Below are 25,246 nucleotides of genomic sequence, written 5' to 3' on the forward strand. Positions count from 1 at the left end.
TTTGTTATATAGTCTATCACCTGTAGTTTCCTGTACTGGATGGTATTTGTTATATAGTCTATATCACCTGTAGTTTCCTGTACTGGATGGTATTTGTTATATATTCTATCACCTATAGTTTACTGTACTGGGTGGTATTTGTTATATAGTCTATATCACCTGTAGTTTACTGTACTGGGTGGTATTTGTTATATAGTCTATCACCTATAGTTTACTGTACTGGATGGTATTTGTTATATAGTCTATATCACCTGTAGTTTACTGTACTGGGTGGTATTTGTTATATAGTCTATCACCTATAGTTTACTTTACAGGGTGATGTGTTATATAGTCTATATCACCTATAGTTTACTGTACAGGGTGATATTTGCACAGGTTGATTAATCTTGTTATCAACAGCAGATTTTTCCCCAGTGAGATGAGGGCAGTGGAAGGTAGGCCCGTAAATGACAGGTAATCCAAGAAGGAAAACAAGTAGGCTGCCAGTACGATGCAGAGAACTATTTACAGATCATATATACAGTACACTGAATACATACAGTGAGCCCCAAAAATATTGGGACAGTGACACATTTTTAGTTGTTTTTTGCTCTGCACTCTAGCTCTTTGGATTTGACCATCACCATGAGGTTATGTGGGAGATTATCAGCTTTAATTTGAGGGTATTTTCATCCATATCAGGTGAAATTCACTTGTGTCTATTAAAGTAGTAAAAGGTTCATTATTTGTGCGTCTGTCACGTTTGTAATAATGATTCGGGAGACAGGCGAGGGAATGCGTAATATTTTTTTTTATTATACCCCAAATTACGAAGCGCCGTGTAAGGGCACGAGGACGAAGACCAAACAAACACGTAACATAAACACGATTGAAACCCAAACAAAAGAACGTGGAGTACCTCGAATAAATAACACAAGCGCACAATGATTATCACAGGGGACGAGACCCGTAATCAGCTGCGCAATCCACAAGGGCACCAAAGCCCAAAACACACAGCACAGGTACTCACACGCACCAACGGACATTGTAACAATAATCGACAGCACCACGGTGAACAAAGGGCACATATATACAAATACAATCAGTGGGAATAGGGGCCAGGTGTGCCTGATCCGTGGGAATAGGGTGTGCGTAATGAAAGTTCCGGAGGGATCCGTGATAGCGTCTAACTTTTTCACTCTTGGACGCTATTTATACAAAATATGTACAACTTTATCACGTCAGTGTATAAAGGCAACATGAAAAATAACACAATATATACAAAGGAGTACGTAAAGGGATCATCTATCTGAGTAGCGTGGTGTGTAAAGCACATGCTAGAAAAATCTGTGGGGAGCGACAGTATCTAGGAGGGGGATCCATTTTCCCTCTTTTTGTAGTAGCAAACGGCCAAAGTCACCCTCTCTCTCATTCCTCTTCACTTTCTCTATTGCTCAGAACTTTAGTTTGTTGTGTTGGTGCTGGATGAGGGTCGTTCTCGTCCTTGCGTCTAATAGAGCTTTTGCGTTCCGTGATCCGTGTTCATAAAATCAGCACACAAGTAAGCGCTGTATTCAGCCCGAGACATACTGCTACAAATAACATTATAATTCTTAGAAAAACATCTAAATAAGAAGCTTGACCTTGCCATGTTGTGTACATGAAATGACTAATCCTCTCACTGAATGCTGGTCATAGTGAGACTTAATTCATAGAAAAACACTGAAGTACATTATCCAAAATAACCAGATACACACTAATAATCCCTCCCTATCTGAGTGAGTTGCTTTAGATTAGTCATATCTCAGTGTCGGGCCAGTAACCGAAAGGCCGCTGGTTCGAATCCTCGAGCCGACTAGGTGAAAAATCTCTCGATGTGCCCGTAAGCAAGGCACTTAACACTAATTGCTGCTGTAAATCGTTCTGGATAAGAGTGCCAAATGACTCAAATGACTCAAATGCCAAATGGATCTGTGGGTTGTTCCATGTCATTACCTAAAAGGAATAGAGAGGCTGTTTACTCCAGTGGAGGCTGGTGTCACTTTTTTTAAACATTTATTTTTGTACTTTTTACCCCTAGTCAGAGTCTTGTCCCATCACTGCAATTCCCAGACAAAGGTTGAGAGCCATGCATCCCCGAAACACAACCCTGCCAAGCCACATTGCTTCTTGACACACTGCTCGCTTAACACGGAAGCCAGCTGCACCAATGTCGGAGGAAACACCGTACAGCTGGCGACCAAAGTCAAAGTGCGTGTGCGCGGCCTGCCACAAGGAGTCGCTAGAGCGCGATGGGTCAAGGACATTCCGGCCGGCCAAACCCTCCCCTAACCCGGACAACGCTGGGCCAATTGTGCGCCGCCTCATGGGTCTCCCGGTTGAGGCAGGCTGCGACACAGCCTGGGATTGAACCTGGGTCTGTAGTGACACCTCAAGCATTTCGATGCAGTCCTTTAGACCGCTGCGCCACTCGGGAGGCCTGGTGTCACTTTAAAGAGCCCCCCCCATTCTCCAGCCTCCACTGCTTCTCGCCCATCTGAACTCTTTTTGACCCCCGTCTGGCATAGCTTCTCCCTGTACAAACTAAAGACATACATCCCCCTTGTGTACACTGCCAGAGACATACACTGAGTATACCAATCATTAGGAACACTTTCCTAATACTGAGATGTACACTCCCTTTACCATCAGAACTGATTCAATTCGTCGGGGCATGGACTCTACAAGATGTCGAAAGCGTTCCACAGGGATGCTGGCCCATGTTGACTCCAAAGCTTCCCACAGTTGTGTCAAGTTGGCTGGATGTCCTTTAGGTGTTGGACCATTCTTGACACACACAGGAAACTGTTGTGTGAAAAACCCAGCAGCGTTGCAGTTCTTGACACAAACCGGTGCGCTTGGCACCTACTACCATACCCAGTTCAAAGACACTCTTTTGTCTTGCCCATTCACCCTCTGAATGGCACACATACACAATCTATGCCTCAATTGTCTCAAGGCTTAAAAATCCTTCTTTAACCTGTCTCCTCCTGAAGTGGATTCAACAAGTGACATCAACAAGGGATCATAGCTTTCACCTCAATGTCATGGAATGTTTTGTGTACTCGGTGTATAGACGAGAGCGAGCATGCAAGGTCACGAGGGCCTGCTGGATGCTATGTTAATGACCCCAGAAATGCATAGTCAATGGATGGGTTCGCTTTAGCACTGCGGTACCTTGTGGAACGTACTGCTGCATCGGGGACATCTAAGCCTTCCTGGCTTTCGTTGCGAAAGTCCCTTAGCCTCCGCCGCGCCACCCTAGCTGGCCTTTCTCTGACCCTAGTGTCTGCATGCTATAGCTAATCACATTGTACTGGTATATGTAATTATATAGCTCATTAAGCTAAAGCCCAGGGTTCATTACCATTTACTAGCGTGTGCAACTGTTTTGCTACACCAGGCACATCTAAGGCCAATTAATATAAAGTTCAATGGTTCCAGAGTTACCCGTTAGCCGTGTCATTCTGCGATTGAGCCTCTGCGTCTTCGACATTGTAATTCATTCGAGGTTGTTTGTTCGACCGGAGGCGAGCTACTGTAACTTGACGGCTAGTTTTGTCACCAACATCCGGATATGCTAATGAGTCATTAAAAGCTATCTGGGTGCAGCACCTGGTCACCTCGTGTCATCGGCGTCTTTCGGGTTAAAGAGAACCTTCAGATATTAAAACGGAGATGCCGTAAACAGACAGTAGAGTGTGAAGTGTGTGGTGGTTTGGTTTGTGTGGGGGAGTCCAGCATCTTCCTATGGATGTGAAGACATGAGTGAGTCTACAAAACCACAAATAGACCTATAGTTTATTCTGTACACATATACACCTCCCATACACATAATAAACACACATCCGCACAACACATACACCCACCCACACACACCTCAGCACCTACACATCTGACATGTGGACTAATAGCCAATAGGGAGGAACCCCTGGTCTGCTGCCCAGGCAAACAGGGAACAATAACATCAACGCACATACCATACCAGATAACAGCAGCCTTTTAAAGCAAGGACCACTGCCAAACACTCTGTAAACTACACCAATGTGTGCAAATATGACAGGAACGTGGGTATTACACATTGTAGGCAGACAAATTGACTCATAAAGCTCTTTGAGTTTGTGCAAAGCACTCTATACTGTCAATGCAAAACATGAATCAATGTCAGTGCTGGACAGTACAGTGCCATGAATGTACATTTGGGTTATCACTGGGCAAGGCACGCCCTTCATTTGAGAAAGCATTGCAGAACTGCTATGTGCTGCTAAATGGAGTTGAACAGTACGGCCTGAGTCTCTGAGGCAGTAGCGGATTTAGGGAAAGGCGACAGGGGCAGCAGCCCAGGGCGGCATGGGGCGCCCTCACAAAAAACAAAATATACAATTTGGAACGGTGACATTTGCGTGATTGGTTTTCTATCGCTCATTTGCACATCACGTCAATGATATCATGTCACTGTGTGGGACTGTGGGTCAATTAACCTTGTCGGAGTGGGCGCCCTGATTCTAGTTTGTGAGCTGGGCAGGCTACTGCCTGGGAAGGTCTCCCACTCAGAAGTACAAGATGGGGAGGGGGTGGGGGTAGGGTGACCTCAGGTCTCCCCACTGGAAGCCTGAGGTAGGGAGAGTGGAGGAATCTATCAAATAGTGAACCTCTAACTATGTACAGTACTGCAATTTAGTTTGTGTTTCTTGTTTGAGGTGTCTTATTTTTGTATATATTTGTACATTTATATATTTCTAAATGTTATGATTATTTATTTGTGTTGTTCCAAATGTCTGAATAAAAATTACAATTAGTGGGGGGGTTCGCCCAGGGAGCCATACAAGCTAGAACTGCCACTGTCCTGAGGTGTACCTTTACCTCTTTATTGACTTCCTGTCACTCTCCCTAATCTCTGCAGTGAGAGAGAGGGGAGAGAGAAGAGAGGGAGAGAGAGGAAGAGAGAGAGAATGTGAGAGAGAATGTGTGTGAGAGAGAGAGAGAGAGAGAGAGAGAGAGAGAGCAAGAGAGCGAGAGAGAGAGAGTGAAAGAGAGCGAGAGAGAGTGAGAGGGAGTGAGAGAGAGTGAGAGGGAGAGAGGTAATGAGATGGGAGAGAAAGAGTCCAGCCCTCCATATGGATGTCGGCTTTTGAGCCACTAAATCAAACCCATTACATCAATTTCCTCTAATCTGGGCAAAGCCTGCCCCGAGCAGGAAATACCAGGCTCGGCGTGGGGCCCCAGAGAAAAGAAGCCATTGTGCCTGCATGCAAAGCATAAGCTGAGGAAGATCTGATTAGCTCACTGCTCTGCTGGGTGAGTGTTTCCGCCGCTGCCAATCAAGCCAGGCCTCCTCTCTTCTGCCCACGCTCCACTCATCAACACACACCCACATGGACACACACACACACGCGGTTGAAGGTTGCTGGTTCGAATCCCCGAGCCGACTAGGTGAACAACCTGTCAATGTGCCCTTGAGCTAGGCAGACATCTGCTAAATGGCTACAATGTCAATGTAATGTAAATGCAATTGTAGCAGCACCATTCAAGTGAAACTGAATTGAACTGAACGGTATCAAATAGTCTTACTGTACGTTCTGCCGACTGGCTGCTGCTCATGACTTGATTTCCTTGTTTCTGCAACAAGTGTGCCACAAGACAACATCCTGTTTAGGAATACATCCTGATTGGCCATGAGGGGTACACACCCCCGACATGCACACATTTCACTGTTTGTTGTGGCTTCTGCCTGCTGGCATCGGGCATGGCAACTGCAGTTCAGGTTTGCATGGTTTGCGCCTGCTGCACAGTGCACACCCACACAGCCTTGGCGCTATAGTAACATCAACGGTGTATGAGACCGACTGCTTGATCATCAGATTTAGGACGTGTCAAAGAGGATATCTACCAAGAGTGGTCATCACAACACATGCTATGCTTCTCCTGGCCTACTGTAATTCCTCTGTTCAAGGGAACCCTGCCCAGGAACCACGTGTAATGTCTAATGTGCAATGCGTTCGGAAAGTAATCAGACTCCTTGTCTTTTTCCACATTGTTACGTTGCAGCCTTATTCTAAAATGAATTTTTCCTCATCAATCTACACACAATACCCCATAATGACAAAGTGAAAACAGGAAGTCCCATAGGGCGGCGCACAATTGGCCCAGCGTTGTCCAGGTTAGGGGAGGTTTTGACCGGGGGGGGGCTTTACTTGGCTCATTGCGCTCTAGCGACTCCTTGTGCAGGGCCGGGCGCCTGCAGGCTGACTTCGGTCGTCAGTTGAATGGTGTTTCCTCTGGCACATTGGTGCAGCTGGCTTCCGGGTTAAGCGGGCGGGTGTAAAGAAGCGTGGTTTGGCGGGTCATGTTTATGAGGACTTATGACTTGACCTTCGTCTCTCCCGAGCCAGTTGGGGAGTTGCAGTGACAAGACAAGATCGCAATTCGATATCATGAAATTGGGGAGAAAAAGGGCAAAAAAATGTTTTTAAATAACAGAAATACCTTATTTACATAAGTATTCAGACCCTTTAATATAAGACCTGAAATTGAGCTCAGGTGCATCCTGTTTCCACTGATTATCCTTGAGCTGTTTCAGCAATGTCTAATGTATATCTTAGAGCAGGGATCATCAGCTAGACTCAGCCGCGGGCCGATTTGTTCTTGAGCGGTTGGTCGGGGGGCCGGACCATAATTACTAATCATTTGTAGACTCCAAATTGACTGCAAGAAGTCCAAACAAATATAATGTTTGACTAAATTATAATCGTTTCAAACCTTGCTTACATTTATATTCAATCACGTGTCTCTCTATCATGCGTGGGAAGACTTGGGAACAGATTTCTTAAATTAAAACCACTTGGAGCTGATTTCCTGGTGTTTTTAACAGTCTTATGTCCAACAACAAACATTTTCCTATATACAGTATATATTATTATTCATAATTTTTTCTCAGAAAACTTGAGAGGCCAAATAAAAAACCCTGCGGGCTTGCCAGTTGGGGAACCCCGTCTTATTGTTCCTACTGTGTATCTTGTGTTTAATGTATTTGTTGACTTGTCTGTTGTTACTTGTGAATGATTTTGCAGCAAAACCACTTTCCCCCCAGGGGACGATAAATCCGTCTACTGACGACTGATGTTTATTGGCAGACTCTGAAAGATCTGAATGCGTCATAGTGTTCTTGACAAGCAGATTGTCAAAGGAAAGACACAGTCAAATAGTTTCACAGATGCACAGAAAACAAAATGAATGACCTCTGTTTCAATGGACAATGGCTCCTTTATGTATATCCACATGTCCATATTTTGTGGCTTCTTCTAAGGGCCCACCCTGTGTCCACTGTCTTTAACGGTGGGACCACCTGTAAGAGCTATCCATCTTGACACCACTCCTCACCTCCGTGACGAGCCGTCCATAGGTCCGTAGTATGTGGTTTCTGTCTGTTGTTCCTTCTGTTTGTCAGTTCTGCTTCTGCCCGTCGTTTAGATTTGCAGAAACGATCTTGCGGAAATGTAAAGATCCCCATTTACACAGTGTGCAAACACATAACCATTTGTGCATAAGCACACAAGGGAATTCGCAATTCCCCAACTTTATTGACGTTTAAGTTGTGAGCCGACGACTACATTGTCTCTCAAAGTTCTGGAATGTTAGTTTGTGTTATTTATTTATTTTTTGTCTAGACAAAACGGGTGGCTATTTGGGAGTGGGATCTTAAAATGCATGCAATGGGTCCTATGGCTCGGCAACCGCTTTTGATTTCAGATTGCCCCTTAAATCTGGGAAACCCACTAATTACGCAGTTGTTTGTTTTCCTGCTCTTTGGGTATTTGATGTAGGTTAAAGTTTAAGGCTATAATGCACTGGGTTGGAATTCCAGTTCCGCTTGCCATGTAATGACCCTAATCCTTCCGAGCAGGAACTGCTCCTACGCAAAGAACGGTAATTTGTTTCCCCAGTGTCACACACACCAGCCAGAAGCATAGGTAACAGCGGCACGGAAACCATCAATTATGCTAATTAAAAGTGTGTGTGGGGGGGGGGGGGGGGGGGGGTGTTTCTCATCCCGAAGAGCGGCAGAGGAGAAATGAAGGAGAAAGGGAGAGGGAGAGATGGGACAAATGATTGTTAAAGATTGTTAAAGATAGAGAGGCGAAAAGATAGATGGTGGAAAAGTCATTTCGCATGCTTTCCAGCCAAAACAGTTCGGAAGAGTTCGTGCATATAATATGATGACATTTTGTGGCGTTTTTGTTTGTTTTGAACTTCGGTAAGGGTTTTGTCAGCTGTTCCGGCACCCAGAAATCTTTCTCGAGGCCAGCCGAAGTTTGGGAGTCCCTTTGTCAGTCAACTGTAGGGATTCTTCAATAAAGTCTTTGTCATTCAACAAGAGATGACTCCTTTTCAAGCACATTTTTTCATTGAGAAATAATGCACCAAAATCTTAGTTAGATGTAATATTGCGCGACTAAGATCTCCTCTGCAAAAACGTCAAAATTAATGACAGATTTCTTGAGTTATCTTCGATTCATTCGGACTATTTTGAGGAAGTGAATACTGGCTACGGCGTCTCGAAACAGACAAACAGTACTATTGCCGATTTTTTTCTTGTTCCTAAGCAAAAGTCTTTGAAGGGAGCATGTGAGCACACTAGTTCAGTTCGCCCAGCCGACTTCGGCTAGCCGCCAGCTGAATTGAAGCATGCTGACGCCTTAAGGGGAAGCAGAAAAAAAGAAACAGGGGAGTGGGGGGTGGGGGTTGGGGGGGGGAGACGAAAGGGGGAAGGAGAGAAAGAAAACAGAGAGATAGCCTGGTGACTCTCTCCATGTAGCCTTGTCTCTGGGGCACAATGTGTAATCAGTAATCAGAGTAATTAGCTTATTAAACAGATAGACAGTAACGGCCCTGATATAGTCACCCAACACTAATCCTCATCACCACAGGAGGCTCAGCTAAGCAAAGACCCCAGGTCAGTTTCCTGTAGTCACTTTGGGAGTTTGGGTCGCGGTTGTGCTGCTGAAAGCTGATCGTAAGACCTGTGTTTGTGGACAATGTCTCATTACAGTGTCAAAATGGCCTACGATGAATGTGGTAAAAGAGTATCTACACAACACAACTTACTTACCAAGTCCTATTGAACATCTTAGGCTCGCCATTCATTATTTTATCTCTATGTGAACCTTTGGCACGTAAAATGAGTAACCAAGCAGTCCATTGACTTGATTGATCTGTGAATCTGAATTAGCAGATCTAAACCTAGCAAAAAAACATGCCTAAGATTTGCAATCCATGTCCCGTGTATTGGGCTATCAGCACAGTCCGGAGAACAGAGAACTGGCTGTACAGCACTAGAGCAACTCTTAATTGCTGCACTATTCCGCCTCCCACCTCAGACACTTACAACCTTGAGGTTATGACAATGGCCGGACAACAGTCACATTCAAGAGCCATTTTATAGAAAAATAACAGATTTTAATAACCGCTCAGCATGTGTGAGAATGATGTCATCAACACTCGCCAGTCACCCAGGTGAATACTGTAACGCAGCTGGTCATCTGGTTGGAGAACGCAGACTTTCCCCAAAATGCTGGTTTCCTGCTTCGTATGGATGGAGAAAGCGGCGCAACACATTTTGGCAGTGTAACAAAGACGTTATTATTTCCATCGAGGGGTAGGGATCTTAAAAACATAAACGCTCCTGAAATGTTGCACATTTTGGTATTAAAAAGCAAAGTAGGAATATTTACAGTCTGTCACATTTGAGGCTATAACGGGCAGTAAATAGTTGGGAAGAAAACACCTGTATGTGTGGTTGAATGAATGCTCGCACAAATAAGCGCCCGCACACACACTCGCGGGCACGCAAGCACACAGACACGTGTGGTAGCTGTTTTTGGGTCGACTGCAGAACCAGCTCTCTCAATAAACAAGGATTTTACAGCAGGAAAGCAGTGTTTTATTAATGAAGTGAGATGATGGTGGTCATGTGAGGAGGAGTATGGGATGGAGCAGAAGGAGGAGTAGAGGAGAGGGGAGATGTGAAGGCATTAACCTTCCCGCCATAAGAGAAGGAGAGAGGGAGTTCAAAACAATTGTCTCAGATTGAATTATCAACTTCTCTTTGGAAATGTATGGGCAGGATAAACAAACTCAGAGCTCTCTACATCTCTGGGCTAACATGCAATACTGTACAATTTTCCAACATGTGTGGGAGGAAGATTAATATTTTAATACAGTACGCTCTCTATTTTGCTAGTTTCATCCACATTAAAGGCTATATGACGTTATGGCGTGGAACCATGCCAATGGAAACAGCATGTCAAAACAGGCAGAGTAGAGGGGAGTGTTTCTAAGGTACATAAACATGTGAATGCTATAGGTTAGGCGTTACCACCGAACAACCACCTTGTTGACACACACCGCCATCGAGAGGATTGATTACGTACCACCTTCAACGCTAGAACTATCATTAATATGATCTGGGCAGCGGAGAGAAAGCAAATAGGCCTAAAATAAGCATCAAAAGGGGATTTTTGACATTCCGAAAATAGAGATGAAATCCCAAGGGGAAATGACTGGGTTTGGGTTGAACCACAGACAGGCAGCAAAACTGGGCCTCGCTTGTGCGTGCCGCTGCAAATAAACACACACGCAAGCGCACCCACATCAGCACACACGTATGTGCACGTACACACGCACGCAAACAAGCAAAAACAGTCGCAAAGATGTGGTGGCGGGTCATCAACAGTTTGGATGTTTCCCCCCTAATGTATTCGATCTTCCGTATAAGCCGCGCAAGGATAAAAAGGTTGCTTACTTGACATGAGGATGTGGACTGAATTCTTCTAGCTAGGACACATCTATACAGTGCACACTCTATACTGGCAGCGCTGGTCTGTTAACCAGGAAACCATTTCTTATTGCAGAGTGGCATATTGCACAGGGAGGGTACAATCAATGGGCTGTGAAAGGGAGAAGTAAACCGCTAGCCCGCTAGGCGCTAACGCTTCTATACACTTCCTACTGGAGTATAGCCTCAAATCAAATTGTATTGGTCACATGCGCCAAATACAACAGTGAAATGCTTACTTGCGAGCCCATTCCCAGCTGTGCAGAGTTAAAAAGTAAGACAAAATGTAGGTAAATAAAAAAAGAAACAGTAACAGATTTAAAGCAATAACGAGGCTATATACAAGGAGCCCCAGTACCGAGTCAATGTGCAGGGGTACGAGGTAATTGTGGTTATACAATATGTACATGTAGGTAGGGGTAAAAGTGACTAGGCAATCAGGATATATAATAAACAGAGTAGCAGCAGCATATGTAAAGTTTGTTGTACAGGCACCATTAGTCAGGCAGCCACAGCCTGGCTCTTTGGAGTCTTTTCCACTTTAACATAATGTATATCTTTGCACAACCAGTGTGTACAGACATACAACCACTACAACCGCTCCAGTGTAGTGAATGCCTCGAACTGTTAGAGGAGAGGGTCCACAAACAGTACTTTACAAACCGTACTGTTCCTTATCCTGCTTGCCTGACTGCCAGTGTGTGAGTGATGGGAGGTGTGTGTGTGTGTGGGGTCGTGTGTGTATGGTTTGAGGCCGCGACTGTTTACTGTTGTGATAGTGTGTGTGTGACTTGAAAGAGGTGTGTGTATGTGTGTGTGAGAGAGAGTATGTGCATGGGTGGCTTTGACCTGCCCTTACTGGGAGATCCTGCTCTGTGTGATCTGCGTGAGCATGTGAAAGGGGGAGAGGAGAGGGGTGTGGCTGGGGCAACCCTCTGCCTGAAGAGCTGCTGTAGGCAGGCTGGAGATCCTGCTCTGTTCTAACACACCTGGTTCAGCTAATCAGAGCCTGATGAGTAGCTCATTAGCAAAATGTGCTGTGTTAGAGCAGGGTCGAAGCAAGAACCTGCACGACACAGACACGCACACACACATCCGCACATAAGGGAAGGTAAGACCAGCGTACACACAGTAAGCTGTTTGGACCACACAGGAACCCAAAGCCAAACATACAGGGGATCTAGAAGGACAGATACATGCCTATAGACAACATCCCAGCTATACAGCAGTTCACTGAGGCCATATGCTATTATGTCCTTGATAAACCCAGCACCATTAGCCTACAAAAGCAATAGAAAAACACCAACATAGGAAGTGTTGCTAGTAAATGTTAGGCTGGTACCAGTGGAGGCTGGTGGAAGGAGCTATAGGAGGATGGGCTTATTGTAAAGACTGGAATGGAATCAATGGAACGGTATTATCAAACATATGGAAACCACATGTTGGACTGCGTTCCATTTATTAAATTCCATCCATTACAATGAGCCTGTCCTCCTATAGCTCCTCCCACCAGCCTCCTCTGGCTGGTACAGCATTATGTTTTGTTTAAGTAAATTGCTGTATCCTACCTACAACACAGGTCATCCAATTATATTACACAACCACATTGCCATGGTGACATTCTCTTGCTAGGATCAGAAGTGTGACCAATTTTGTGGTGAAAAAAAGAACCCCTGTGTCGTGGTAGGAAACTAAAATAATTTATTTGAAATGTTGGAATCTGTTGGATGGAATCCATTAAGCATGATTATTACGGTAAAAGGCAGCGTTTCATAGTGACCACCATGAGATATATCAGGCATATTAGAGCCTTGTTCATGTCCACCTGCTGTTTCGACACTGTTTATAGTGCGGTAACACTTTTTATAATATGGGGTCACTGTGGAGCAGTTTAAGGAGACCAGACGGTAGGGTATCTATCGATTAGCTAACGACATTGATCCACAGTGCCTCCAGTGCCTGCTGCCATGGGTCATGTATAGGTCTGCACGTTCACACACACACACACACACACACACACAAAGGGTGAATCTAAAGCATGATGCCAGGCTGTCGCTGACAAGTTAACAGTAAAATGCCTCGTGTTCAATACCAGGCCTTTACAATATTCTGTCCAGGTTGGAATGCTTTTCAGTTTATTTTCTGTAAAAAAGTAAGCTGCTTGTCTCCATACCAGGCCTGTTGAGCATAAATCAGAAGGTGCATCACTCTCTTGACCCAAATACTGTACACTTAAACAGTTAGAGGTCATATATAGGTTATAGGTCAGGGGTCTTTCTTTGTTAAAAAGAAAACTGCAAAATCACCAGGAATTCAGCTGAAAATGTGTTTAATTTAGGAAATCTGTTCCGAAGTATTCCCACGAATAAAAATGTAAAAAGAGACGTGACTGTGTCTCAATGTAATTAAGGTATGAAATTGTCATTTTCAAATACAATTTGGGTTTAGTTGTGGTGAATTTGCAGTGTACAAATTATTATAATTATGTTCCGGTCCCTCGACCAGCCACTCAGACAGTGGCCAAATCTAGTTGCCTAGGATCACCACTTTATTTTAAGAATGTGAAATGTCAGAATAATAGTAGAGAGAATGATTTATTTCAGTTTTTATTTATTTCATCACATTCCCAGTTGGTCAGAAGTTTACATACACTCAATTAGTATTTGGTAGCATTGCCTTTAAATTATTTAACTTGGGTCAAACGTTTTGGGTAGCCTTCCAGAGAGCCTTGACAGAGCTGGTGTAACTGAGTCAGGTTTGTAGGCCTCCTTGCTCGCACAAGCTTTTTCAGTTCTGCCCACAAATACTCTATAGGATTGAGGTCAGGGCTTTGTGATGGCCACTCCAATACCTTGACTTTGTTGTCCTTAAGCCGTTTTGCCACAACTTTGGAAGTATGCTTGGGGTCATTTAGAAGACCCATTTGTGACCAAGCTTTAACTTAACTGATGTCTTGAGATGTTGCTTCAATATATCCACATAATTTTCCTCCCTCATGATTACATCTATTTTGTGAAGTGCACCAGTCCCTCCTGCAGCAAAGCACCCTCACAACATGATGGTGCCACCCCTGTGCTTCGTGGTTGGGATGGTGTTCTTCGGCTTGCAAGCCTCCACCTTTTTCCTCCAAACATAACGATGGTCACTATGGCCAAACAGTTCTATTTTTGTTCCAGAGGACATTTCTCCAAAAAGTACAATCTTTGTCCCCATGTGCAGTTGTAAACCGTAGTCTGGCTTTTTTATGGTGGTTTTGGAGCAGTGGCTTCTTCCTTGCTGAGCGGCATTTCAGGTTATGTCGATATAGTACTCGTTTCACTGTGGATATAGATACTTTTGTACCCGTTTCCTCCAGTATCTTCACAAGGTCTTTTGCTGTCGTTCTGGGATTGATTTGCACTTTTCGCACCATAGTACGTTCATCTCTAGGAGACAGAACGCGTCTCCTTCCTGAGCGGTATGATGGCTGCATAGTCCCATGTTCTTTATACTTGCGCACTATTGTTTGTACAAATGAACGTGGTACCTTCAGGCATTTGGAAATTGCTCCCAAGGATGAACCAGATGTGTGGAGGTTTACAATTGTTTTTCTGAGGTCTTGGCTGATTTCTTTTGATTTTCCCATTATGTCAAGCAAAGAGGCACTGAGATTGAAGGTAGGCCTTGAAATACATCCACAGGTACACCTACAATTGACTCAAATTCTGTCAATTAGCCTATCAGAAGCTTCTAAAGCCATGACATAATTTTCTGGACTTTTCCAAGCTGTTTATTAAAGGCACAGTCAACTTAGTGCATGTAAACTTCTGACCCACTGGAATTGTGATACAGTGAATTATAAGTGAAATAATCTGTCTGTAAACAATTGTTGGAAAAATGACTTGTGTCATGCACAAAGTAGATGTCCTAACCAACTAGTGTTAACAAGAAATTTGTGGAGTGGTTGAAAAACGAGTTTTAATGACTCCAACATAAGTGTATGTAGACTTCTGACTTCAACTGTAGCCAGATTGTCTGTCTGTTTATCTCTCTGTCTGTCTGTCTGTCTGTTATAATATGATTCCTTATTTAGTGGATTGATTATTTGCCCAGCACCAGTATTCATTTCGGGATTAACTTTGTTTGAATAATGGAGCCCAACAGATTATCTATCAAAGAATGAGCTCAATCATTTCAATTCTGCACCAATCTTGCTGCTGAGAGAGTGTGTGTGTGTGTGTGTGTGTGTGTGTGTGTGTGCGATGAGCATGCGTGCATGTGTGTGAGTGTGTGTGTGTGAGTGCGCTCGTGCGTGCCGTGTGTATGAGTCAGAAGAGGCTGGTGGGAGGAGCTATAGGAGGAAGGCTCGTTGTATTGGCTGGAATGAAATAAATGGAACGGTATCAAACACATCCAACATATGGAAACCACATGTTTGACTGTAGGCCTAAGTGGGTGTGCACGACACATGCGGGCGATGCGTGTGTGTATGAACGTTAGCGCGTGTGCACGACACGTACATGTGTGCACAAACACTGCAGACTTTGTCAGCAGCAGCCTTGCCGCAACAGGTGAGATTCATGAGGTGTTAAGAATGTTTGCCTGTAACCCAGCAATGGGACTCTGGGATTCCGGGGGCTGCTGCATACGCCTCTACCTAACACAGTTCACGCTATACAAAGAGTACTTTTAGTGGCGTCCACTTGCCACATCCATCAAATAGGCATATGACATTACTTCAAATGGTGAAACCCATCCATAGGTATTACTGTACGTGCAGATGTCTAACATTCCACATGAGGACCCAGTTAAATGAAGACCGAAAAGCAAACCATTCACCTTCAGTCCCACAGCCATCTCTGGCCATGGCCAAAATGGCCATTCTAATGCTTCCTAAACGGGCTCAATGTTTCAACCCCCACTGTTCACCATCCCTCCTAGTTGCTGACTCAAACGGTGTTTGCTGAAAGCTTATGTACCACTCCGCTGCAGCCATTAAGATGTATTACCCACCCAACATCTGTCCAACAATCCTCAGATCAATGTTCCGCCTGTTTCCGCCTCTTTCCTAATTCGTTCACCAGAATTACACTGTGATTTCATACTTCTATCCCTTTCTCCCTCCCTCTCTCTCGCTCTCCCATTTACCCAGCTGGAGAGGAGAGGAAAGGGGGAGAGGAGAGGAGAGGAAGAAGAGGAAGAGGGAGAGGGAGAGGAGAGGAGCTCCAACAACAGCCAGTAACAAAAACACTGTCAGACCGGCATTATAACCAGGGTTGAGTTCAATTCCATTTAAACTCTGTGGAGCCATACTAACAACAACTTACTTAAACCTAAGGTTTAAACTTTCTCTGTAACAAATCCCACATCAGCCAATTAAAAATAGGTCAACTTGGCCACCAGGGGGATATTTTGAACCTCCAAAATCAAGGTCTAGGTCATTCCGCTTGGTCTGTAACCAGTGAAGTGTGCCAATATACAGTATATTGCATGGTGAATCCTTGACTAGGCTACTAAAAGTTGGACAAAATTCCAAAGGCACGTTTTCACATACATACGTTTCGGATTATGCGTTTCACACACATCCATGTGCTTTTACAGAATACATATATAGGAGGTCTTTACAACATATTCACACATCGTATATAAAAATGAGCAAAAGAGCCTTTTGGTCTTGTCATGTACCCTCATTACTATTGCAGTGAGGTGGTGTACAACACTAAGGTGCAAAAGCTCAGAATCTTCATTAACTGCGCATTCAAGTCGGGTGTGGTCCAAAAAGTGTTTGACCACGCCCAGCTACGTTAATGCTTTTAATTGGCTCGGAAATAATCACGCTGGATGTCAGCTGGTTGTGGTAGCCAGGTGAAAAGCTAACACCTAGCATATTCAATTCAAATTCAACTCATGAAGAGAAAAGTCCACGTAGGACACGAATGTCCAAATTCAACCACAACCTGCATTATAGTTCTAAACTGTCCTGTCTTAATGTTTACTACAGTTCCACCAGACACTGTATCGGGACGCAAAGTGAAAGGTCTTAAATTGCAATGCCGGTCAAAACAAAAACACATACACTAGACAGGGCATTTGGATTTATGTATCCCTAGACACAGTGATCCCATAATATTCCCATATTCCAGTGTGGGAGTAGGGGGCGTGAGTCGAGCAGACACACAAGGCCCCGGCTCAGGGACACACCATGGAATGCTGGGAATGTGCCTCTTTGATTTCCTGCACTGGGCTGGTGGGAACAGTTACCGTTAATATCAGGACCCTGACTTTAACACCACACTGTAAGAGAGAGAGAGAGAGAGAGAGAGACACCGAGAGAGAGAGAGAGAGAGAGAGAGAGAGAGAGAGAGAGAGAGACACCGAGAGAGAGAGAGAGACAGACAGAGAGAGAGAGAGACAGAGAGAGAGAGAGAGAGAGAGAGAGACAGAGAGAGACAGAGAGAGACAGAGAGAGAGAGAGAGACAGAGAGAGACAGAGAGAGAGACAGAGAGAGAGAGACAGAGAGAGACAGAGAGAGAGAGACATAGAGAGAGAGACAGAGAGAGAGAGACAGATGGAGAGACAGAGACAGAGAATCGTACATATTTTCACATTAGGATGAAGGCAGCATAAGACCCTATTTGGAAACACTTGGCATTCGATCAGTGGGAGTCGATACATCTCACTGTAGACTGGGCTATAAGTTATACTGCCTGAGTATGTGAGAGAGAGAGTGAGTGTGTGTGTGTGTGTGTGTGTGTGTGTGTGTGTGTGTGTGTGTGTGTGTGTGTGTGTGTGTGTGTGTGTGTGTGTGTGTGTGTGTGTGTGTGTGTGTGTGTGTGTGTGTGTGTGTGTGTGTGTGTGTGTACACATATGTTTGTGTGCATCTGTGTAGAGGGCTGACCCCTCGCAGTGCGGAAGCGGACGGGAGGTCAGACAGACAACATTCAAATTAAAATATATTTTTGTCCCGCAGCTTAAGCTACATGGAAACGGTTGTCTTATTGTTCGTCAAACTATTACAGACTACAAAGGGAAGCACAGCCACGAGCTGCCCAGTGACACGAGCCTACCAGACGAGCTAAATTACTTCTATGCTCGCTTCGAAGCAAGCAACACTGAGGCATGCATGAGAGCATCAGCTGTTCCGGACGACTGTGTGATCACGCTCTCCGTAGCCGACGTGAGTAAGACCTTTAAACAGGTCAACATTCACAAGGCTGCAAGGAGCACACGGATTACCAGGGCGTGTGCTCCGGGCATGTGCTGACCAACTGGCAGGTGTCTTCACTGACATTTTCAACATGTCCCTGATTGAGTCCGTAGCCATTAAGTGCTTTGAAAGGCTGGTAATGGCTCACATCAACGCCATTATCCCAGAAACCCTAGACCCACTCCAATTTGCATACCGCCCAAACAGATCCACAGATGTTGCAATCTCTATTGCACTCCACACTGCCCTTTCCCACCTGAACAAAAGGAACACCTATGTGAGAATGCTATTCATTGACTACAGCTCAGCGTTCAACACCATACTACCCTCAAAGCTCATCACTAAGCTAAGGAACCTGGGACTAAACACCTCCCTCTGCAACTGGATCCTGGACTTCCTGACGGGCCGCCCCCAGGTGGTGAGGGTAGGTAGCAACACATCTTCCACGCTGATCCTCAACACTGGAGCTCCCCAGGGGTGCGTGCTCAGTCCCCTCCTGTACTCCCTGTTCACCCACGACTGCATGGCCAGGCACGACTCCATCACCATCATTAAGTTTGCTGACGACACAACAGTGGTAGGCCTGATCACTGACAATGACGAGACAGCCTATAGGGAAGAGGTCAGAGACCTGGCCGGGTGGTGCAAGAATAACAACCTATCCCTCAACGTAACCAAGAATAAGGAGATGATTGTGGACTACAGGAAAAGGAGCACCGAGCACGTCCCCATTGTCATCGACGGGACCATAGTGGAGCAGGTTGAGAGCTTCAAATTCCTTGGTGTCCACATCAACAACAAACTAGAAGGGTCCAAACACACCAAGACAGTCGTGAAGAATGAAGAACCCCCCCTTGCTGCTACAACAGCCTCCACTCTTCTGGGAAGGCTTTCCACTAGAAATTTGACAACCTGACTTGTCGGAAAGGTTGCATCCTATGACGGTGCCACGTTAAAAGTCATTGTGCTCTTCAGTAAGGCCATTTTACTGCCAATGTTTGTCTATAGAGATTGCATGGCTTTGTGCTCGATTTTATACACCTGTCAGCAATGGGTGTGGCTGAAATAGCCAAAACCACTAATTTGAAGGGGTGTCCACATCCTTTTGGCCATGTCGTGTAATGGGCCACGTGAGAATCTCTGGTAACTTAACCTATTTTTTGGCACATTTTGATATTGCCTATAAGGTGCAAAATTGCTAAGACTATGGCTGCCAAGCAAGCTGCATCACATACAGTATGCCTAAAATAACATTAGCGGGACTGCGGTCGGGTTCGGGACCAATTCTTGCTGGAGCGGATGAAGAAATCAGTCCCGCGCAGACCTCTACATCCGTGTGCATGTATGTGTGCGTACAGTACACAGACATACCGCATATAGCTATAGGGGGCGAGAAGCAGCCAGTAAAACCTACCAGTATCCTGTTGTGTGTGGAGGTTAATGATATCCCCAGGCCTGTAGTTTGTTCTGTGTGACCGTTGGCCTCCGCCCTGTGAGAAATAAACAGACGATTGTTCAGAAGAGGGCGAGAAGGAGTGGAGGTACAGCACAGTGGGAGGGGAGGGATACAAGCATATGGAAAACAAACAGTGCAAGGAAGGCAGTACACAGACGAATAGGGACAAGACTCTTACTCTCTTCTACTCTCTAACAAGACTATGTCCCGCATGCAGACATTAAACGTGTCTACTATAGGTTTCCCCCATATATTTACAGCACAACACAGCTCCAAACAACAGACACGACACAGCTCTCTCTATGGATCTCCCTTCTCCGTGCTTCTCTCCTGTAATAGCGCCATGTTACTGTAGCTCCAAGCTCCAGGGGCAAGCATTAACACGCATGTTCTCAATCTCCCTACCGCCTGTAGTACTCTGCTCTAATCTGCTGCTAATGTCCGCCATACCTGTTGCCTGCGGTCGTATCTGTGGCCCATGCAAAGCCTGCTTAATGGGGCCACAGACTGTGCTACGCAGAACAACAACGTGTTCGGAAATAGACATTCCTGCATGTTTGCTGAGGATTTACACCAGACTTTTCTGTTTCTGTCGACGTGGGCCGACATCTGTGTCGCGGGCCCGGCATCTGTGTCACGGGCCCGGCATCTGTGTCTCAGGCCACTGGTACTTTTCAGCTGGCATTTACATAACAATGGCTAACCGTGAACTTCCAACACCTTCTCACAGAGCAACAATCTTGAACGATAAAGAGGTCGTTGATAACACTAGAGCGTACATTAACATAAAACCCTGGCGGCCCACTGGTGTGGGGGTAAGTCTTAAGGGAAAAGTAGCACAGCGAGCTAGCTGGCTGGGGCCTGGGATTTCAGATCTGGGCTCTTAGATATGGGGTGTAATCTGATTATGTAATCAGCTCTTGTGAAAACAGGACTCCTGTTGTTGTAGATCCCGGGCCTTTACAGCGTCGTTTGCATTACTGTTAATTAATTGGGCCAAAAAAAATGAAAGACATGGAACTCTGAGAGGAGGAAGGAGAGGGAAAAAAGAGAGGAGAAGAAGGAATGGGCACAGAGTGGAAACTGTTCCACGGTTCACCGGGAGGAGGAAGCTGTTAATGTCATTACGGTCCTATTCGAAGGGAAGTGCCGGGAGGAGGGCGTGTGTGTGTGCCTGTGTGTGTATATGAGTGTGTGTGTCTGTGCGTGCATGCATGCCTGTTTGTGTGGGGGTGGGGGAATCCCTCCCTCATGGCAAGAGCTGCTCCTGTGGAAATGGGATGGTGGGAGTGGGGTGTTGGAGGTAGGGGGGCGTCCTCTCGACATGCCTAATTTGTGCCTGATTAGACAGGGTCAGGGGTCGGGTGCTATGTTTGCTCAGAGGGCCTCATGGGCTTGTAGACAAAGACCTGGAGGGAGGGGGGGGGGGGGTACTTTTGGGGTGGATGGTTGTTTGTGTATCTGTGTGGGTGGGTGTGGTTGGTGGTGGGGGGGTGGGTGTAGTTGAGGAATAGAGGTCAGACATGCCGTGAAAAAGGACTGCACCCAGCTCACTGAGAATAACTCCACCATGTGTTCATGACGAGGCGAGCAGCATATGAGAACAGGGTGAGAGAAGGCTGGGTTTAATTCCTCCACCCCTCTTGTCACAGACAGTATGTGACAAGAGTCAGACTATCCACCAACATCAGTGGTGTTAAAAGACCAGATAGATGGAGGAATACAGGGACAGAGCAAAGTGAAAAGCAGGAAGAGCTGGAGGGCTGAGCACCCTATTGAGTCAAGGAAAGGCTGTCTTCTGGTAAAAGACACAGGCTTCAAAGTCAAGTCTCGGGTGCTTTACTTTCAGAATGAGGCGGACAGTGCCAACTCCACTGTTCTCACATCAGCCCTGTGAAAGGCCGCCTTTGTCAGACTGAAAGTCGTGAATTAGCTTGTGGGCTTCTTCCCCTGCTGAGAGCTATCGAAAAAGAAAAAAAACAACGAAAAGAAAAGAAAAAAAGGTAGCTTGGGATTGAAGGGAGGGAACAATTCACGCAATAAAAAGAGAGGTCCTATGATGCCCTCTGCTAGAGCTGAGTCGATCTGCTAAGAGGGGTTCGACCATTAAAAGATACAATAAGAAAGCTCTGCCTATTAAGAAAGCGATCAAAGTATCCTACTGCCAAAGGCACTCGCGGTCTGTAGCTACAGTTACAGTGCATCCACGTTCTAAGCTGATAAGCTGAAGCTACAGGCTTATAACTCTATCCAACGTAGATAGGAATCTCCCTGCCGGCTGCTGTTTAGACTGACTTGTCAGGGATGAGTAGCTTCCGTATTGGATTGGAACAGTTACCTGCTCCCTCGCCATCTGACATGTGCAGCTGGGCGTATGTGTATGGCTGTGCCGGGCACCGTGGGGTTCGTTAGTACAGTGACTCGCTCAAGCTGCGGATTCACGACGCCTGCCAAGTGTGCTTTCGCTGCTGCGGACTACTGAACACAGGGTACAGCTTCCTTGCCAAACACGGTGATGGGCACTTCCGTATTGACGCAGAACAACAGAAATACAGAGTATGTGTAGTGTCTGTATGGTGAGTGTGCACTATTTGAGAATGTAGGTGCACTTGTGTGCTGGTAAACGCAATAGCTTGTGTACGTGGAGACGCGTGTTATTCTTTTGATAATGTGGCAAACGATCGTATGCTCATGCAATTTTTACACTCATAGCAATATCATGTACATGTCCAGGTTGTCCATCTGTAGAGACCTCGGTCTAATTAAGGCTAGGCCTGAGATATACACTGAGTAGACAAAACATTGAGAACACCTGCTCTCAACTCAATACTAGTAAGGTGTTCCTAATGTTTGGTAGACTCAGTGTACAACTAACCTTCTGAAACGTAAACAATAACAACGTCCTCGTACCAAAGCATAAACGGGTGCCATGGTAAACCATCAGGTTACACAGTATTGCAAAAGGAGGTTATGTTTGTGTACCAGACGGTTGCTTCAGAGGTAGACCTGACGGTACTTCTTCAGAACAAACAGAATAAATCATACTAGTTTCTATAGAGATGTATATCTACTTTAGCTGTTGTTCTCCCTGCAGATGACAAGCAATGGAACATGGGGTGCAGCACGGAAAGCTGACACCTGGTTCCTATCCCACTATTATGTGTCATGCATTTTCTTGATCATACTAATTGAATTTCCTAAACACAGCAGATGCGTCTGACGCACTGGTTCTATAGGCTGCAAATGGGTCCGTTGAAAAAGGAGGACAACCATTAACAATGACCTAAGCTATAATGGGGCCAGCACTGACAACAGCATATATCAAACAAGGTCAACTGTGCTCTGAGCTTCTTTCTGGCTCGAATCTGTGGTCTAGAAATAGAACTTGGTACTTTAATTTGAAACGGCTCTCGACTCTGCAATAATTCACAACTTCAAAAAAGGGCAAGACGACAAGATAAAGAGGGAGTTCAGGTCTCTCCGCGATAAGACATGTGGATGTGGAATCCTCCCAAGGCTACTCGTCAACACACATGAGAGTGGAGCCCAGGACAGGGGAGGAGTTGTGGGAGAGAACAGTAGGCCTTGGGATAAAAGCTAAGTGTACTCGACGACCTCAGCGTCAACGGAATCCAGCCTCAATCGGTTCTGAGAAAAAGAACGTGGAGGGTGATGTCATCAGGGCGACTTCAAAAGGTTTGTGTCCTGTTCACCCTGACAGATCCTTACGATGACAATCTAGCTGACCTGAGACAAGCCTAGGGGCACGAGGTCGCGACCTGCAACCTTTAGACTCATCATACTCTACACTGTAGGAAGCTGTTAAACGCTCCCTATGAAAACAGCTTACTTCTCTCAAAGTGATCTGTGGCCGCCCTCTCAATCGATTTCATTGAAGTCTAACACAAAGCAGACCTTTCGAAATAGTAGGCCTTGATGCATAGTCTGTGCACGACATTATCTCGAATCTGAGGAAAGAGGCCCTCCCTGCTCGCGTGAACGCGATAGCAACAGTAACTCTGCTTCCTTTCCAAGCAGCTCACTCTCCACGCATAGCAATCAATCACAAGTGCAACCCAAGCTGCAGTTTAACAGACAGTCTTTACCTTTTAACATTTCCAAGAGAGTGCCTCTGCAGGTTACGAGATTCCTGGTTACAAGACGGCTATACTTTTTGTGGGGATTCGTTTCCTCGCTACTGACTAAGGAAGGTGTTGGGTTGTGGGGAAAAACATCACACCCCTGCCAAGAGGATAACATCGGATCGCATGAGCATAAGGTACAAGGTGTGTCTGTTTCAACTGAAAACACCTTGGGGCTAGACTCGGTGGGCCCCAAGTTCTCCCCGCCTGAAAAGGCCCCTTCTCTGGTGGCAAGGCTTTGATGTTGTGAAGGTAATTCACTGGCCTGTCACATGGTTCAGTGACTGATGGTGGGGATTGAAGAGATCAGATCCTGCCTCGAGGGATATGCCCCTTGCATGCAGGGCTTGAGACAGAGCTGTGCAGGGCCAAACATATTAAGATATCTAGCAGCAGGGTGACTGGAAATAGCATATGCTGCGATGGACCAATTATGGCTAGTGACCAATGTTCCCTAAAAAAAAATTCTGTCACTGAGCAAATTTCAGGTCTGCTGAGCGGCAACTTGAACATGGTGAAAATTCTGTGCAACTTCCGGCGCATGTTTACTGTGAACACTGAGGCTGTACCCACTTTAAGTTACAGTTTTAACAGTGGCCAAGTAGGCTACTGTGGCTTTTTTGATCATAACGTAGCCCTGCCAGAGTGGCCTACTATAAAAACAATGGAGAAAATGCATCCCATAACATTTTAACATGGAAATAGCTGTTCTATCATTCAGCCTACCGTAGCAGCCAATGTGTTTAATGTTCTGTAGCCCTACATTCCATGAGACTTTTGAAAGAAAGAAAAAAACATGTAGGACTTGACACTAACCTGTTCATCCACTTGTCCTTCAGACAAGGAGGTGGCAGAAAATGTAGTTTTTTTATGGAAAAAAAAAGTGATATATATTATTCCTATACCATTATTACAGAGAATCAGACAAATTAGGCTACCCTCTGCCTATAGGCTACTTGGTTTATTCAAGACCGTCTCAAAATACAACACTAAGAGATAAAAAAGCTATTTACCTGACTCGCTTTTCAAAGATGGCTAGAAATGTACACATTCTGTGCTCTTGTTGGAAGCAACCACTCCCCCATTGTTTACTAGAAATGAGCTATAACTGGGCTAATAACTCACTAACTAGCAAACAATATGAACAAATGTGCACAGGTGGCTACATGCAGCTCTCGCTTTGACCTCAAAACAAGCATCTACTCACGACCGCTCAGGCAATCCAGTTCAAAGTGAATGGCACAGATCGATATATGGCAATGGCCATTTGCATTTGGGCCTACTGCAGCTCTGATTGGTTATGACGCACCGTTCTGTCTAGAGTACGGGCCTGAGTCATACATGTCAATGCAATAGAATCCTACTCCAATACGTTCTGCCTACAAGAAAATCTGTTGCACAGTTAGTTTTGCATGTACTGTATGTTAGATTGAAAGTGGTTAATATTGCATTGATTCGAGCACAATTCCCACAGCAGATCAAAACGTAGTGTTGACTAAAGGGGAAATCTCTAGAAAGTTTAGTAAAGTTCAATATCGTGCTTCTCGGGCTGATACTTAATCTGCACGGCAGTCCGGGGGGAGCTGTGAGCACCTTAAGAGGGAACATT

The 25,246-nt window shown here is 45.3% G+C and overlaps 1 protein-coding gene across 2 annotated transcripts in view; it reads right to left on the minus strand.

The window, feature by feature from the left end:
• Positions 1-25,246, minus strand: part of LOC110491482 (thyroid hormone receptor alpha-like) — a 154,965-nt gene that overhangs the window by 64,072 nt on the left and 65,647 nt on the right. For both annotated transcript variants that reach the window (XM_021564965.2, XM_021564964.2), the window contains one exon: positions 19,454-19,529. The gene's annotated coding sequence lies outside the window, so the exon portion shown is untranslated. The remainder of the gene's footprint in view (positions 1-19,453; positions 19,530-25,246) is intronic.

Source organism: Oncorhynchus mykiss, chromosome 16 (genome assembly GCF_013265735.2).
Source record: "Oncorhynchus mykiss isolate Arlee chromosome 16, USDA_OmykA_1.1, whole genome shotgun sequence".
Taxonomy (NCBI): Eukaryota; Metazoa; Chordata; class Actinopteri; order Salmoniformes; family Salmonidae; genus Oncorhynchus; species Oncorhynchus mykiss.